General features: G+C 54.2%; 2 non-coding genes across 2 annotated transcripts; both read right to left on the reverse strand.

Annotated features, from left to right (window-relative positions):
* Positions 1-10804: 10804 nt before the first annotated feature.
* On the reverse strand, positions 10805-14521 carry LOC138505199 (28S ribosomal RNA). Its single transcript, XR_011280037.1, has one exon. It is a non-coding gene; the product is annotated as a 28S ribosomal RNA (ribosomal RNA).
* A 481-nt stretch (positions 14522-15002) lies between these two features.
* On the reverse strand, positions 15003-15153 carry LOC138505253 (5.8S ribosomal RNA). The gene has a single exon (XR_011280080.1). It is a non-coding gene; the product is annotated as a 5.8S ribosomal RNA (ribosomal RNA).
* Positions 15154-15379: the final 226 nt, after the last annotated feature.

A 15379-nucleotide genomic window follows, 5' to 3' on the forward strand; every position in this document is an offset into this window, starting at 1 on the left:
ATGGCCCCCGTGACCACCCCACCATGAGGAGCGCGCTCCTCCCCGGCCATCCGAAAAAGGAGCAATAAGCGGCATTACAAGACCCCAGGGCAGCAAAAGCAAAGGGGACGACCCGTGAAGTGAGCGGTCCCAAAACACAAATCCAACTGGAGCGTTTGGGGACAGAGTGAGTGAACCTGAGACCGCCAGCAGCGATGCCTGTGTGGGGAACCCATGCGGGTGGTGCAGAAGACGCAGGGTGCCCATTCAGCCAAGGCAACATAGGCGAGACTGGGGAGTGTGAGCAGACCACCGCGGATTACCAGCGGCTGACCTGGGGGAGACCAGGCTGCCGGACCAGCGCTCACGCCGGGACACAGTGCCGCAAGCACCGCAGCACGGCAATACAGCAGAGCCGGCTCAGCCTGGACACCCAGCTACAAATGAGAGGGAGCGGGTAGTATTCCCCTGAAATCCTGCGCCTGCATCTGCCCCATACAGCAAGCCTGGCTCCGTGCAGTGCAGGGCCTCCACAAACCACGCGGCACAGGGCCCCCATGAACTGTGATGCGCCCCAGCTAGCCCAGGGTAAGTAGGGATAATTAAGGGAGTTGGCAGCCATGAAGCAGGTGCACGCAAGACGCTCCTCTCCCAAACAACGGACATGGAGGTTTATGAAAGCATCTGCCCCAGAGCACCATAACCTACACTTGGAAGGCGACCCCCTACGGCAGCAGACCTGCAGCATACCCAGACCCAGGCAAAGGCCCAAGCCCATACCATTCAGCAACATCAGAGGCAAACTGCAGTAATAGAAGGGTGACAGCACTAAGTCTCCTGCAGCATCCCCCCTGCTAACGGCCAGGGAAGGAACCCGGGGGAGGGGTGGGGCGGCGCATGCTCCCAACCCCCAGCATTTGACTCCACAGGAGAGCGCTGCTTCGCTCCACCACCCACCCTTATGAAAACTAACCCTGCCATGCAAGATTAACCGAGAAGGAACCTCCTGGGGTGCAAGAGAATATTTAGAGGCTCAGGAGCGGTGGGAGCACGGGGGCACCCCGGGAAGAAATTCAAGAAGCTCCTGGGCTCCAGGCCAGTGTGACACTGCGACCATGACCATTTTCACCTTTCAGCGTACTAGCCCCATGGCCCCCAGGGGGCAACCAACCCAGGCTCTAAAGGGGAGCTAGACCCATGCTGCGCACAGGAGGGAGAGATAAGCATCCCCTTCATACAGAACAACTGGCCAATACCCTGGGGTCAAGAGGAACCTTAGAGGCCTGGGCAGAAGCCCCTTACAGAAAGATGCAGGCAGGCACTCGCCATCACCAGGCAATGTTGCGTAACAAGGCCAAGGAGGCCAAAAAAGGCCCCTCAAGGGCCAAGATCTCAAGAAAACCGGAAGGGACCCGCCAAAAGCTATGGAGAAATGTGGGGGAAGCCCTGGAGGAAGAGGATCCAGTGGTGACAGAGAGGCAGCAGACGGAGGAACCCCCGATGTTGCCACAGAGGCAAGAGGTCACGAGCAAGGTGCTGCAACAGTGCTTTAAGGCATTCAGTGACCAAATGACTGCTACCCTTCAGACACAATTAGGCCTAATATGCACAGAACTTGCACAACCCCTGCAGGAAATCAAAGGCGACAGTTCAATTGATACAAATGAAAACACCATTCAAGAACTCACTGAAAACACCTGGAAGATAGATGTATTAACGAAGCAGCAGGCGGTAGCGACACAACCTGGAGCTCCAAGCCAAGGACTTGGAGAACCGCTTGGGAAGGTCCAACATCAGGGTGAAGGGGCTGCCAGAAAGTGTGAGCGAAGGCGACCTCAGGGAAACAATGCAGCACGTGTTCAAAGATTTGCTGGACATGGCTGGGGGAGAAATTCTCATAGATAGAAGGTCAGCAGCGAGAAGAACCCGGGGCCAGGCCAAGAGAAGTGGCGATGTCTTTACAGCGATACGACCAAAACAAATGTATCCTCCAAGCGGCGAGGAAAGCAACCCTGATAAATGTGAACAGCGGTGTCAGAACTTTTCCAGGACCTGGCCAAATCCATACCAACAATGAGGAGGCAAATGGGCCTAGTGACCAAAGCCCTTACCAAAGCCCAGATAAGATCCAGGTGGACATTCCCCTTTGGAATGGTCTTCAAGTGGGAAGTGCGCCAACACCACATCACTACGTTGGATGAGGGACCCAAGATGAATGCATGGTGAGGACATAATAGGAGGCCAGAACATGAAGGCCACTAAGAGAAGCCATGGGAGTGGAGAAGAGTAGAGAGGTCAAAGACAAGACACAAACAATTGCGGGCCCAGGGGGAGGGCAGGGGGGATCAGCAACCGAAGCCCCGGGCTGAATAGGCTGTCCACTTAACAGCAGCGGTGGGGCTTAAATCAAGGGGGATCGTTTCGACATGGTTACTCTCAGGACGTAACGGGGTACGGGTAGGGATCCAAATACTAAAACTCAATGTTAGAGGACTAAACACACGGAAACTTGAGAACCTCCTCCAGGATACCAAGCCCGACATTGTGACGCTCCAGGAGACCTTTATCCGTAAACAAGACAGACACAGAATGAAGTTGAGAGGGTACCCCCAGGTTCTGCAGGCCAACGACAAGAGCAAAGTTTGAAGGGTCCTCATAGCGTTTAGACACCTACCTGACATTGAAATAATAGGCACAAAAGCCGAGAAGGAAGGTAGATTCCTCTTCGTCCAGCTACAATGGGGGATGGCCTCTCACAATCGCCAAAGTGTACGCCCCCAACTAGGGCAGGACGAATACTTCCAGGGGGTTTTGGAGAAGCTAAACCAGTTAACAACGAGCCAGCTAATACTGACAGGATTTTAACTTGGCGTGGCGCCCATCCACGGACAGAAGCGCGGACAGGACACCCACATCTAAAGGCCCATCTAGTAAACTACAGGCTAGCATAACAGAATGGCATTAGCAGACACATGGCATGAACTAAAAGGGCACTCCAAGGGGTATGCTTACTACTCACATGTGCACCAAACATTCTCAAGAATTGATTACATATTGGTTTTGGAGACACTGCTTTGCCAAGTACGGATCATAGAAAGGGAAACCATAGCCCTGCCCGACCACACTCCCTTGCAGCTAGAAATCCAATGGGAGGGGGTAGGTGCCTCTGGAAGTGGCCGTTCCCCTGACATCTGCTGAGAGATGCAGTAATTTGCGACGAGATACACAAGTCCATCTGCAACTTCTTTGGGGAAAATAAGACCCCAGAAGTGCAGGAACATGTAGTATGGGACGCTTTTAAGGCAACCATGCAGGGGGATGCTCATAGCAAAGCAGGTATCTCGAGCCAAACAGGAGAAGGCCCTCCAGGTGGACCTAGAACAGGGGTAATGGAGACTGATAGGGGGGGTAATAATCAGGAGGCAATATAGGCATTTCAAAGGGCAAATCAATATCCTTCTAGCTAAAGAAGCAGTAAAATCGCTCCTATTCTTGAGGCAGAAGTATTACCTCCAGGCAAACAAGACAGGCCGGCTCTTAGCCAGGTAGGTTAAGCAACAGGAGGCGGCAGGTACAATACGCCACATTCAGATGATGGAGGGACAGGAAACCACACCTACAGAAGAGATCCTGCAGGCATTCACAGAGTTCTATACGAGCCTCTACTCTACGAAGGCACCAGAGAGAGACCTCCAAAAGGCCTTCTTAAAATCTTGCTGGCTAAAAAGATTAGAACAGATCCAGCGTGACGATTTAGAAGGGACAATTACTTAAGACGAGGTGCGTGCAGCGATCCAATCGCTACAACCAAATAAAGCCCCAGGCCCGGACGGGTACCCCGCCACATTCTATAAAGCATTCCATACCACATTAGTCCCGTTAATGACATCCCTGTTCAACTCCTTCTCCGATACGGGCCACATATCCCAGTCCATGGAGGAGGCCAAGGTAATACTCTTCCCTAAGCCAAACAAGAAACAAACCCTCTGTAGCTCCTACCGTCCTAATAAAACTCGATGCCAAAATCTTTACAAAAAAGTCTAACATCTAGAATGGATAAAGTAATCACCGACGTGATCCACCCGGATCAAGCAGGCTTTGTCAAGGGGAGACAAACGTTTGACAACATTAGGCAAATATCCCGCCAGATAGAGAGGTCAAACAGGGCAGTCCTGAGGGCAGGGGGTGTTAGCACTAGATGCAGAGAAGGCATTCGACTGAGTCAAACGGTCATTCTTGTTTGCTACCATGGTGGTTATGGGGTTTGGCCCGGGCCTTCTCCACCTGGTCAACGCCAACTATGGAGCACCACTTATCAGGCTAGCTATTAATGGGCATGTCTCCCAGGCGATAAGGATCACTAGGGGTACTAAGCAGGGCTGCCCATGTCACCATTCCTGTACGCAAACTTTCTCAAACCCTTCCTAGTTAGAATTAGACAGGCGAAGGGAATAAAAGGGATTACATTCGGTGGGGAAGACCATAAGGCAATGGCCTTTGCCGACGACCTCCTAGTCGTGCTAACAGACATGGACACTTCGCTGTGGAGGTTAACAGCACTCCTAGTGTCATGAACTTCAGAACACGCCCCTTTTCTGGTCCTTGTCTCAACGGGGCTAGCATTCTCTAATACTCCCAACATGGTCGCCCAGCGCTAAAACCCTTTCTCGCTCCATACGCTGGATGTAACATACGTGTGATCCGTAGCTCGCAGTATTCTTTCTCTGTCCTTGTGCACCTACCCGCTCCTTGCCCCTTCCTTTCTTCCTGTTTCCTGGACTCGTGTGCTAGTTGCGCTCATCCGAGATTCTTGGATTCCTGGATTCCGCGTTCCCGGAACTGAACGTGCCCTGGAGTCGGAAGAGACTCGAGCAGCCTTAGTTAAAACCAGGACCGTCCGCAAGAAGGCAGTGACCAAAGACTCCATCAAACAACGGACCCAGGTGAGAAGGGGGGAACTCCTTGACAGTTTGAGACGACACCCGACCGAACTTGATAACGGCATGGAGGCCGCCGTTCAGGACCTGATGCGAGGCATGCAGGAACTTTCAACCGAGGTTCAAAATCTAAAGGCGGAAAACGCTGCACTCAAACAATTGGTCCTATCCCGGGATACTGCCGCTAAAGAAGGGGTCCTGTTGGGTGGCATTGTTGACAAATATGATGGTTCGGCAAAAACCCTTCGCGGATTCCTGGATTCATGCCTGGTCCACTTTACGTTCAAGCCCTATTACTTTTCGACTCCCAGGGCTAAGGTGGGTTTCATTTCATCCCATCTTTCCGGCAATGCTTTGACCTGGGCTATACCTCTCGTTAACTCCGGCGATGCCCTCCTGGATGATTATGAAGGGTTCATACAGGCCCTTAAAAACATGTTTGACCGTCCTGAGCAGGTCTATAGTGCCCAGGAACGTTTGTTAGACTTTCAACAGGGCTCCCAGGATATGCTCACTTATGTGACCCGATTTAAACAATTGGCCAAGGAAGCCGATTGGTCCTCTGAGGCGAGTTTCACCCTGTTCAGGAGAGGACTGAACGATGAGATAAAGGATGAGCTGGCCAGAGTGGCTCAACCAAGCTCATTCCAGGCACTAATGGACCTAGCCATGCAAATAGACTTCCGCATCCAGGAAAGGAAGGCTGAAAAGAAGAAGTCCAGGGGAAATTCATCCAAGATGTCCTGTGAAAGCACAGTCAGAACGGACACAAACCCAAGCTCAGTCACAGAACCAGAACCCATGCAGATTGGAGCCTTCCGTGGACCTATTTCACTGCAAGAAAGGTTGAGAAGGATCCATACGGGCTTGTGTATTTATTGTGCTTTGGACAAACATTTGGTTAGGGAATGTCCTCTAGCACCTCCTCAGCGTTCGGGAAACGCCAGCTCCCGATCCTAGATGGAGCAGAGCTTCGGGAGAGAGATGTTTGTTCCACATCAATTCCATCCTTGAACTCTCCTGGACAAAACAAACTGGTCATTCTCCAGGCATTTCTATCACCCTCCAAGAACAGGACCTATTCTATTTTGGCCTTGGTAGACTGCAGAGCTATGGGGATCTTCATTGATCAAGAGTGAGTTGCCAGTCACCAAATACCTTACGAGGCACGAAGTACCATGCAGCCGGTGGAGGCCATCGATGGAAGACCCCCTTAGTTCAGGGCCCATAAGCCTGCAGACCAAGGAGATCGGCTCTCAATAAATCATCATCAAGAGCTGATTAGATTTGATATCATTAAGTCAGCCCACTACCCCATGGTATTGGGTATGCCCTGGTTACAGAAACACAATCCGTATATCAATTGGACAGCAGGATCACTATTCCTAGGCTCAGAGTTTTGTATGACTCACTGTCTATTCCTGGAACCTTCATCAACACCCCCTAAGGAACCATACTCTTCCGAACTTGCTGGAATATTTCTGGAACACATATTCCGCCTGCATGGACTTCCTTCCAAGATCATATCTGATCGAGGACCTCAATACATTTCTCAATTTTGGAAACATCTCTGCTGGATTCTAGGAATTCAACGTGCCCTCTCTTCGGGATATCACCCTCAAACCAACGGAGCCACAGAATGTGCGAATCAGACCCTGGAACAGTATCTTCGATGCTTCGCCACCAAGGTCCAGGATGACTGGTCGCTCCTGATACCCGTTGCGGAATTCGCTTACAACAATTCCTACCATTCAGCGCTCCAGACCAGCCCTTTTTATTGTTGTCAAGGGTTCCATCCATCGGTTTTACACTCTGTCCTTCCTCATCCTACACCAGTACCTACTGTTGACTCCTGGATCGAAACCCTCATCAACATACACCAGGAGGCCAAGAAATACTTTAAAAAGGCCAGATCACAGACCAAGAGATATGTGGATTCCAAAAGAAGACCAAGCCCTTCTTATGCAGTCGGTGACCGGGTATGGTTGTCATCAAAATTACTACCCCGACACCTACGACCAAACAAATTGGCTTCACAGTATTATGGGCCATTTCCCATCAAGGAAATTATTAACCCTGTCTCATACCAGATCCAGCTACCAGACTCCTGGAAAAGAATTCATCCAGTTTTTCATACATCCTTACTGAAACCCTACATTCCGTCCTCCCGGAAATCCAGTAGACTTCCTCCTCTGCTGGTCGACAATCAACTGGAATATGAGGTGTCCCGAATTTGCGATTGCAGGTATAAACGGGGTCAGCTTCAGTACCTGGTTGAATTGAAAGGATACCCTCCTAGTGAAAGAACCTGGGAACCTATCTCTAACATCAAGGCCCCTCGCTTGCTCAGAAGATTTCACCTCATACACCCAGGCAAACCTGGAGGAAAAGGTCTTTGGAGGAGGCATGCTGTCATGAACTTCAGAACACGCCCCTTTTGGACCTCCTGGTCCTTGTCTCAACGGGGCTAGCATTCTCTAATACTCCGAACATGGTCGCCCAGCGCTAAGACCCTTTCTCGCTCCATGCGCTGGACGTAACCTACTCTATTTATAGAGCACGCCTTCCGCGGCTCTGCGCGTCTCAATGCTATTGCAAGTAGCCATCAGACGTGTGATCCGTAGCTCACAGTATTCTTTCTCTGTCCTTGTGCACCTACCCGCTCCTTGCCCCTTCCTTTCTTCCTGTTTCCTGGACTCGTGTGCTAGTTGCACTCATCCTAGATTCTTGGATTCCTGGATTCCGCGTTCCCGGAACTGAACGCGCCCTGGAGTCGGAAGAGACTCGAGCAGCCTTAGTTAAAACCAGGACCGTCCGCAAGAAGGCAGCGACCAAAGACTCCATCAAACAACGGACCCAGGTGAGAAGGAGGGGGGGACTCCTTGACACCTAGGGGAATTTGGCAGAGTGGCAGACCTGAAGACCAACAACCAAAAACGACAGTAGATTAATGAAAACATTATTGGCTAATGCTTTCACTTTTGTTCGTCTTGCGCTGGTCTAAGAATGTCACCTCTAGCAGCACAATACGAATGCCCCCGGACGTCCCTCTTAATCACGGTCCCAGTTACGAAAAACAACAAAATAGAACCAGTGTCCTATTCCATTATTCCTAGCGTAAGTATTCAGGTGACCAGCCTGCTTTGAACACTGTTCTTTTTTCAAAGTAAACGCTTCAGACCCCCATTGGTCTTGGTCAGTTAAATGCACGCATCCCGGGAGGTCCGCGCTCGTCGGCATGTATTAGCTCTAGAATTACCACAGTTATCCAAGTAACAGATGGCGCGATCAATGGAACCATAACTGATTTAATGAGGCATTTGCAGTTTCACTGTACCAGTCGTTTGTACTTACACGTGCATGGCTTAATCTTTGAGACACGCATATGCTACTGGCAGGATCAATGAGGTAGCCGCACCTGCTGGAGGGTGGCAACGGGGGGAGCAGCGCGGCTGCCTCAGAGCCAACCTTCGCACCCTCTGGGGCTGTCTGCAGGAACCGAGCACCAAAGAGCATCCCTAGACGTGTGTGGGTCGGGTAGACAGGTTGGTCACACGGGCGCCGGCGGCCGGGCCTGCTCCGCCATGCCACAGGGTGGGTGGGAGGGAGAGGCCAGACCCAGGCAGCATGGTGCCACTGGTATGGAGGGGGGCAGCAGCTAACGTGTGTTCCGAACTGCTGGAGAAACGTGCTTGGTGGAGGAGGGCCCGCATCGTGGCTTGCGAGGGGATCCCGTCTGATCTGACCACTGGGGAGTTGCCGAGCTGCTCGGCCTTCGCTCTAGAGCCACCCACACGAGGGGGCCCTCCCCGAGGGAAGCACACCCTTGACACGGTACCAAGGCGGGTGGAAGCAAAATGCTTGAAACAGCTGAGGATGGCCAAGCAGTCCAACCCTAGACGGACCAAGTGCTCCAAATCGATCCCATGGAGTGCTCGGAAGAGCACCCCCAGCAGGCCAGTCTCTGCTTGGGCATTGCGAGGGGCACGCCCCCCAGCCGGCCTGGGGTTTCACCATGGAGCCCGGGTTGGGCAGCGAGAACCAAGAGGTCCCGCTCACCCAGTCTATAGTAATCCGGAGGAAGGTGACTACGTTTTGCCATCTGTGTACCCAAAGTGACAGAGTGGGACCTCTCGGCAAAAGCGTCGGGCTCCTGAAAGACCCAACTGGAGAAAAATGTCAAACTGACGCCCATCGGGACTTCCAGAGCAGCCCAGCCGTCTGGTCCCTGCAGACATTCCTCTGGCTAATGACCAGATGGCCTTGCTCAGAGAGCGGCCATCTGGTAGGTCAATGCATTCCAATGGGCTTGGACGGGAAGGGCCTTTGGCCCCCCCACCTGACAAAGGACAGGGGACCGGCAGGTGCCCAAAGGCATGGGCCAGCAACAATTGTCATCCTCGAACTCTGGCCAGGCCACCTTAGAGTTTTTCTCCCCCCCTCCACGTAAGAGGTTTTTGATCCACCTTGGAGCTTATCCCTGTCGACCCACATGTGAGACAGGTACCCAAGGCTGGGTGCTTGGGGAGACCAGCACCCACCCCCCCCTCCAGCCAGCCTGGAGCTTTAGCAGGGCCCCTTTAGAGCTTCTCCCTCCAGAGCTCCCCGTGACTTCCGCAAGGCTTAGGGACTCGACCCACACGCACAAGGCTGGCACCCAAGGCCAGTTGGGGCAGCAGCCACGGCCACCCTGGAGCTCTGGCCCGGGGCGCCTTAGAGCTTCTCCCACCACATTAGAGCTTAACCCTCCAGAGAGGGACAGGGCTCCCCACGATCACCACCGGGCTTGGGGACAGTCAACCCAGACGTGAGACAGGCGCCCCAAGGCCAGGACCGCCCCAATCCCCGCCAGCCACCCTGGAGCTTTAGCAGGGCCCCTTTAGAGCTTTTCCCTGTGGCGAGCGATAGGAAACCCCACCGGTGCTCCCTGCAACTACCACTGGATTCGGGGGCTTTTGCCTTGAGCTCTGGCTGGGCCCCCCTCAAAGCTTCTCCCACCACATTAGAGCCTTTCCCTCCATGACTAACCCACAAACACTGTGTAACTCAGGGCCGGCCACTGCGAGTGCATTTACCCCCAAGCAGAGGAAAGGGACCCGCTCAGGGCGCCCCTTGACACACGCACCTCGTCTGGGACCTGACCACCCGTGGTTGATACTTGCAGAGGACTGGGAGCAACCCACGAACGCCATTGAACTAAAGCCAGTAAATGCGCCACGGCCGCCCTGGAGGCCGCAGGGTGGCACTGCCAGGCCAACCGTAGACAAATGCAACAGTCAGCCGCGGCAACCACAACTCGGACCATCTGGGCCTACTCCCCAGGCCTGATGGCCCAGCGGCCGTGCCTGCCCCCGACGTCCAGGGGCACTGGCTTAAGGTACCACCCCCCGTGCTCTGGGGTGGGTGCTTAAGCTGCTGCCTCTCTTCCCCGCCCTGGGCTTAAGGCATCACCTCTGCGCACTCGAGCCGGGGAGACACTTCCACGCCGACTATTAAGCTTACAGAACCCGACCAGAGACAAATGCAGGAGTCCGCCAGCCACAACTTGGCCATCTGGGCCTACTACTAGGCCAGTTGGCCCAGTGGCCGGCCGGGCCTGCCCCGACTCCACCGTCCAGGGGCACTGGCTTTAGGTACCACTCCCGCACCCTTTGGTGGCTTGCACCCTCTCTTCCCCTGCCCTGTCCGGGGGCTTAAGGCACCACCTCGAAGGCCTGGGCCCAAGGCCATCTGGTCTGCCAGGCTGACCAGGAAAGGTGAGAAGAGTGCTCCCTGCCCAGCCCGCACACACCCCGCGGGTGCGCCCCTAGAGTGGGTGGTATTTTCCTGTGCACCCCGCGGGCCTCAGGAGGAAGGATGGAGAACCTTGGCGGCGGTGCCGCCTTACGACAAAAGCTTGGCTCAGAGGATGACTAATAGATCACAGCGAGGTAGCTGCTCTGCTACTTACGAAACCCTGAACCAGAATCAGGTTGCCTACGAATGATTTAGCACCAGATTCCACACGAACATGCGGTGCACTACGGGTGAGAGAGGTGGCCCCCTTCTGTCCACACTCAAGTCCCGAGGCGAGCGGCTCTACACACCGGCCCCGAGGCGGCTATCCTAAGCCATCCGATGCTCGACAGCGCTGCGGGATCACGGTCTGGGGAGGGATTGGGGGGGGGGGATTTCTGATTTAGAGGCGTTCAGTCATAATCCCACAGATGGTAGCTTCACCCCATTGGCTCTGCAGCCAAGCATGCACACCAAATGTCTGAACCTGCGGTTCCTCTCGTACTGAGCAGGATTACTATTGCAACAACACATCATCAGTAGGGTAAAACTAACCTGTCTCACGACGGTCTAAATCCACCTCACGTTCCCTATTAGTGGGTGAACAATCCGATGCTTGGTGAATTCTGTTTCACAATGATAGGAAGAGTCGGCATCGAAGGATCAAAAAGTGACGTTGCTATGAAGGCTTGGCCGCCACAAGCCAGTTATACCTGTGGTAACTTTTCTGACACATCCTGCTTGAAACCCAAAAAGTCAGCAGGATCGTGAAGCCCCGCTTTCACGGTCTGTATTCATACTGAAAAATCGAGATCAAGCTAGCTTTTGCTCTTCTGCTCCGCAGGAGGTTTCTGTCCGCCCTGAGTTTGCCTTAGGACACCTGTGTTATCCTTTGACAGGTGTACCACCCCAGTCGAACTCCCTCCTGCCACTGTCCCCAGAGTGGGTCGTGCACAGCAGGTGCTGGGCGCTTGGAGCCAGAAGCGAGAGCCCCATGGGACTCGCCCCCCGTCTCACCGGATAAGTGGAAAAACAATAAGAGTAGTGGTATTTCACCAGCGGCCCGAAGGCGCTCCCACTTATCCTACCTCTCATGTCTCTTCACAGTGCCAGACTAGAGTCAAACTCAACCGGGTCTTCTTTCCCCAACGATTCTGCCTTGTTCCCTTGGCTGTGGTATCGCTAGATTGTAGGTAGGGACATTGGGAATCTCATTCATCCATTCATGCACATCACTAATTAGATGACGAAGCATTTGGCTACCTTAAAAGGTCATAGTTACCCCAGCCGTTTAACCACGCTTCATTGAATTTCTTCACTTTGACATTCAGAGCACTTGGGCAGAAATCACATTGTGTCAACACCCTCCACAGGCCTTCGCAATGCTTTGTCTTAATTAAACAGTCAGATTCCCCTGGTATGCACCAGTTCCAAGTCAGCTGCTAGGTGTCGGCCGAGGCAGAATGCCGGCCCTGAACCCCAGGAGGGGGAACAAAAGAGGCGAACACTGCAGCTGGGGTGATCCCCAGGAAGGGCCCGGCTCGCATCCAGAGGCAGAGCCGCCCCCCTGGGGGGAAGACGCCTCATCCAGCCATGGTGCGCACCCAACCCTGCTTCGCACCCCAGCTCGACCGACACAGCCCTTAGAGTCAATCCTTATCCTGAAGTTACGGATCTAACTTGCTGACTTCCCGTACCTACATTGTTCTGACATGCCAGAGGTTGTCCGCCTTGGAGACATGCTGCGGATATGGGTACAGCCTGGTGCGAGATTTACAACATCTCAAACAGATTTTCAAGGACCAGCGCCAGCTCACCGGAACCGCAACAGTTTCAAAGGCTCAGGACCCTTTCTCGGGGCAAACCCATTCCAGAATGCCCTGCCCTTCACAAAGAAAAGAACTCTCTGTGCGGCTCCTGCCGGCTTCTCTGGGATCATTTGCGCTACCGCACTGGATGCTGCAAGGGCGCCCGTCCCTGCCACTCTGGGTTCAGGGATCTGAACCCGACTCCCTATCGATCGGCTGAGGGCAATGGAGGCCATAGCCCATCCCTTCCGAACGGCACTCGCCCATCTCTTAGGACCGACTGACCCATGTTCAACTTCTGTTCACATGGAACCCTTCTCCACTTCATCCTTCAAAGTTCTCGTTTGAATATTTGCTACTACAACCAAGATCTGCACCTGCGGTGGCTCCACCCGGGCCCTCGCCCTGGGCTTCTGTGCGTACCGCAGCAGCCCTCCTACTCCCCTGACTGAGCCCCCGCGGCTCTCAGCGCCGGCCGGGTATGGGCCCGACGCTCCAGCGCCATCCATTTTCAAGGCTAGTTGATTTGGCAGGTGAGTTGTTACACACTCCTTAGCGGATTCCAACTTCCATGGCCACCATCCTGCTGTCTATATCAACCAACACCGTTTCTGGGGTCTGATGAGCATCTGCATCACGCGCCTTAACCCGGGGTGCGGTTTATCCCGCAGCGCCAGTTTTGCTTACCAAAACTTGCCCACTAAGCACTTTCATACAATAGCCGGCTCCACACCAGCAAGCCGGGCTTCATACCCATTTCAAGTTTGAGAGTAGGTTGAGATAATTTTGGCCCCAAGACCTCTAATAATTTGCTTTGCTAGATAAAACTGGGGTTTCCATGCGCTAGCTATCCTGAGGGAAACTTCGGAGAGAACCAGCTACTATATCGTTCGATTAGTCTTTTGCCCCTATACCCAGGTCGGATGACCGATTTACACATCAGGACCGCTACGGACCTCCGCCAGGCCGAGTTCACCATCTTTCGGGTCCTATCACACACGCTCATGCATCATCTCTCTGACAGAGCGGGCGAGACAGGTCTGTGGAGGGCCCACCGCAACAGGATGCCACTGTAATCGGCGAGCAACGGCCCTCAACATCATTACATCACAGGGTTTCATTCGGCCCTTTGACTCGAGCACGAGTTATACTCCTTGGTCAGTATTTCCAGACAGGTCGGGTGGTTAACTGACATCACCTCAGACCCCTGGCGCCCCTTTTGGGCCTCCCCGCCTGGCTGCACGACATGGTCGGGGCGTATTGAGGGCAGTCCAACACAGTCACTTCGGGAGCCCCGTCTCCCGTCGCCACTCTAGCGACCCCCAAGAGGGGCCAGGACGGTTGCCGGATAAGGGCGCAGTGGCGGTCTATCTCCCTCAGCCCTGTGGACACAGCAAAACTGCTGTCAGGGGGCTGTAACACTCTCTGCTGGAGCAGAGAGCCACCTGCCCCCTGGGGCCTTCCCAGACGGTCACGGTGCACTGCTACACAGGAAATGCACCCTGCTGGGGCTGGATGTGCCCGTGCCGCAGACCCGCAAGGGCCTCCACCGTTCCAGGTGACCAACCTGACTGCCATGTTGAATCCTGTGGGTGGACTGCACAGACCCCAGTTTACCGCTCAACCGTTTCACGCACTCTTGAACGCTCTTCAAACTTCTTTTCAACTTTCCCTTACGGTAACCAGTCTCGTGCCGATATTTAGCCTTAGACTGAGTTTACCACACGCTTTGGGCTGCATTCCCAAGCAACCTGACTTCAAGAAGACCTGATCCCGGTGTGCAAGAGGCCGATAACACCATCCGAGTGGTGATACTCGATCAGAAGGACTTGAGCCCCCTGAGCGATGCCGGGGAGTCGGTCTTCTGTACGGCACATTTCCCACGCCTGCCACTGAATGGGGATTCAGCGCTGGGCTCTTCCCTTTTCACTGGCCGTTACTGAGGGAATCCTGGTTAGTTTCTTTTCCTCTTCTTAGTAATATGCTTAAATTCAGCAGGTCACCACGTCTGATGTGAGGCCGTGGTCGGGGAGAACAAAGCTCAAGACAGCTGGCCTCGGGTCCGTACGGGGGGTTGCCCCAGCCATGTACCTCTGGCGCAGGTGAGTGTGCTCTGTCTCAATCTGTGACCGAAGCCCACATGGTCACGAGGTCCGCGCTCCATTGTCATCCTGCGCCGGCAGGCCGTGGGACACCAAAGACAACCACACACAGCACAACCTGGTGCCCCGGGGTAGGGTGAAGGTGCGCCAGGCTTTTTTAAAGCCTGCTGCCGCCGGCACCACATCCGGGGCGCATCGGCCACCCGGCCCTCCCGAAACCAGCATGAGGCGGGGAAACTGGGGAGGCCAGGACGCATCGGCAATGAGCTTGCGCGCCAGATCCAAGGATCCAGCAACGGTGCTGATCAGGGTCTGACCTTAGGGGGATGAATGGAATGGGGTCCCTGCGACAGCCCCAGCCACGCCCCTGGGAGGGAACCCCAGGGCGATTGATGTACAAGCGACCCTCAGACAGGCGTAGCCCCGGGAAAAACCCAGGGCCACATGGTGCGTTCGACGTGTTGATCAATGTGTCCTGCAATTCACACTAATTCTCGCAGATAGCTGTGTTCTTCATCGATGCACGAATCGAGTGATCCACCGCCAAGAGTCACAGGCAACTTTTTTTGTTCCAGACGTCGGCCTGACTCTGCCGGTGCAGGAGAGGTTGGGGGAGGCAGCGCCATCTGTGGCAGGACAGCCCAGCGCCCTGTCTAGCTCGGCCAAAACCATTGTGGTTTCAAAAAAAATATATAATAATTCCAGCAGCACAGCGCTTCTCAGGGGGATGGAGGTAGGCCGCTCCGCCACCTGCCCACCCGGCCCGATCCACTCATCC

This window comes from Ambystoma mexicanum, chromosome 11 (assembly GCF_040938575.1).
Source record: "Ambystoma mexicanum isolate Mex_15411 chromosome 11, UKY_AmexF1_1, whole genome shotgun sequence".
Classification (NCBI taxonomy): domain Eukaryota; kingdom Metazoa; phylum Chordata; class Amphibia; order Caudata; family Ambystomatidae; genus Ambystoma; species Ambystoma mexicanum.